Source organism: Leptonychotes weddellii, unplaced genomic scaffold, assembly GCF_054177405.1.
Source record: "Leptonychotes weddellii isolate Sample4059 unplaced genomic scaffold, ASM5417740v2 HiC_scaffold_21026, whole genome shotgun sequence".
In the NCBI taxonomy this organism is placed as follows: Eukaryota; Metazoa; Chordata; class Mammalia; order Carnivora; family Phocidae; genus Leptonychotes; species Leptonychotes weddellii.
This window is the reverse complement of record NW_027797545.1, coordinates 1-3,020: the sequence shown is the minus strand read 5'-3', so window position 1 is coordinate 3,020 and position 3,020 is coordinate 1. Positions and strand designations below refer to the sequence as shown.

Genomic DNA, 3,020 nt, shown 5'->3' with positions numbered 1-3,020 from the left:
AAACTAATGATGTAATGTATGGGGATTAACATAAGAATAAAAAAAAAAAGAAAAAAAAAGGTACAGAAAAAAGGAATGGAATCAGAAGGAAAAAAAAAATTCATTTCAGAGGTAAAATAGCTCTCCTCTTTGGTTGTAGTTGTTCCTCTAACAATACAAACTTTCTGTTTTCAGGTTCTGCAGCACTCCAAACCTCAAGCACTAAATAAGGATAGGAAAAAGGCATTGTGTTCCTCCACTCAAGTGTAGTTTGGCAACAAACCGTCTTGTGGTCAAGAAGCCCAAATTATCTGGAAGTGGAATACATAGTAATGGAAACCAATCCTCAACTGTCCTTGACGCTAGTTCAGAACCTCCTCAAAACCATCAGCATGTGGGTGGCAACAGTGGTCAGGAGGATGTGTCAGACTTAACTCTGGGATTTAGAAACTCTCCTATTACACAAATGAATCCCAAATCTGGAACACTGAGCACTGTATCCCGGCTCAGTGGAACTGCCAACACCACCAAGAATCTGGTAGTGACTACAGAGATGTGCTGCTACTGTTTTGACATCCTCTGATGTCACCTCTATGGCTTCCCACAGCCACAACTTCCTAGATTTATCAATGACCCCTATCTACTCTTTGGGATGTGGAAGACAGGGCAGGACAAGTAGTTCTGTGGTTGCATTGGGACCTCCTCAGCTATGAATCTTTATTCAGGACTCAGGAAATATATGTTAACTAGTGCATTTAGGACAGCTGATCCCCACCCCCCTAACTTGAGATGAGCTGCCTAAACTTTTCTATCTTGTCTCCTTCCTTACTAACTTTAAAGATACCAATGATTACCTGAAGTGGGAAATAAAAGTTGATGGGATTCAAACTGAACTCATCAATGAAAAAAGCATCAAATTTACGGCTACGTATTTACCCAAGATTGCTAAGAAACAAGACTGGGATCAAAAACAGACAAGAGACTCCTTGCCCAGGAAAGGTAGTTTTAAGGCTCCAATTAACAGTGAATTCAGAAAAGTAATCAAACTTACCAGTTACCAAAGTGAGAAGGTGACAATCAGTTACGCAGAGTATATTGTTTCTCAATAGCACTGTTTTCAGAATGGCACTCCTCATACCCCACCCCTGTACAATCATTACTGTTGACATATGAGCTGCATGGCCAGTTCCATCCCCTTGTGGCCACCAATGGCTATGACGTCATTAAGAAGACCGGGTGTTTCAGTCCTTTATAGGACTTTAGAACAAAAATTTTACAAGGTGAGTCTTTACCTTGCTTAATATGCTAGAAAGCTTGACGCCATCAGGGCAAAATTCCAAATAGTTCATCTTACTCTAGGTCATTCAAACTTGCATGTGGCATATTTTCCATTCTCATTGTTGCTGATTCTAAATAGCTGTCAGCAAGTTTCCCCTTCCTCTTGCCTATTTTTCATTCATTTGGTAGCAAAGTTCACAGAAGTTGTTGGGGACTTGGAAATGCTTTGAAAACATTGTTGCAAAGGCACTGATGAAATGATTCATAAGAGGAGGTAGCTAGTTGGAAGAAAGAACCCAAAGAATGATACACTGGTTTTCAACAACATGCCTAGAGTGCAAACAAAGTGGATTGGATATCAACACGGTGAACACAATGTTTTGATTAAATTTATTTTTAAAATTTATGTGGTGATACTGTGGCTTTCCTAAATTGGAAAATATCCAAGTCAGAAGATCTTTTGAATTTTATTCTTCAGGAATGGGGAAGGGACATAATCTAAAAAGCAACATTCATGCTGTTCTAGGCATTGCTGTCTCATTTCTTGGAAGAAATGAATAAGGGTGAGCAGATTGGCTTGGCACCATCCTCTGCTGTTCACAAGGATATGGAATGTGCAATAAAAATGTGAGGCTGACATCAGGATGCTCAAGCCAGGCTGCATCACCCCATCTTATTGTTGCACTGTATTCTCATACTCTGTCATGTGCAATGTTAATGAAAAAAAAAAAAAAGCTTTTGAAGGTAAAGGGATCATTTAATGATTCCTACTGCTTAGAATAATGAATGTTTTGTTATAAACAAATGTGATGACAGTTACTCTTAGGTGCCATGGGTTGATGTCAGGGTGGTCAGCTCTGGACTAAACCACCCACCTCCATGAGACTGGTCATGCAAGCATTTACAATGCCATGCTCTTCAAGCTTATTTTTTCTTGTAGAAATGTTGCAGTATTTGTCTTCTCCAGTGTACAGTATGCTTTTAAATTTTATTTCATTGAGGGTGGGGTAGGATCCCTGACTTTTAAGAAAATGAACAGAACATTTAAAAACCCATGAAATGGCAAGAGGGAGAATCAGTGCACAAAATTTGAGCTGATTAAGCCCAGCACCACACTGAAGTGGACTCAGTGGTTTTGGGGAGTGAAGAAATCTTATTCTCTGCACATTCCCTCATGCTCCCATACAAATTCAGCAGTGGAAATATTCAAGTTCATCTTGCCTTGTCAAGGGGACTCAGGAGCTGACCCAGGAAAGATATTGACCCCATAAGAAATAGGCACTGTCAGTGTCCATCATGAATGGGCCTAGTTAGGAAGCAGTCTGGAAATGTACAGTCATGGTCACCTCATGAAGATATGCAGCAGATGGCTCTCAGGAAAAATACTAAGTCTGGATCATCCATATGGCAGCTTTGCATAGGAAGATGACCACTCTGAACTGGAACCAGACTGCCTACCACATGCTTGAGTGAGGAGGGTGAGGACAGTGACCACATGTAGTGTGAGTGGTAGGTTTAAAGAAAAAGGAAATGCATTCTGCTTAGTGTTTTCTTTTTCCTTGGACTGTTCAGCTGAATAGTAGATAACCATTGTTTTATTTTTTTTAAAGTAAGCTTTAATTTTTTGAGGAACCTCCACACTGTTTTCCAAAGTGGCTGTACCAACTTGCATTCCCACCAACAGTGTAAGAGGGTTCCCCTTTCTCCACAACCTCTCCAACATTTGTTGTTTCTTGCCTTGTCAATTTTTGCCATTCTAACTG

The 3,020-nt window shown here is 40.1% G+C and overlaps 1 pseudogene; it reads left to right on the top strand.

The window, feature by feature from the left end:
• The first annotated feature begins 235 nt into the window (after nucleotides 1-235).
• Nucleotides 236-1,122, top strand: LOC102749614 (AMMECR1-like protein pseudogene; annotated as a pseudogene).
• Nucleotides 1,123-3,020: the final 1,898 nt, after the last annotated feature.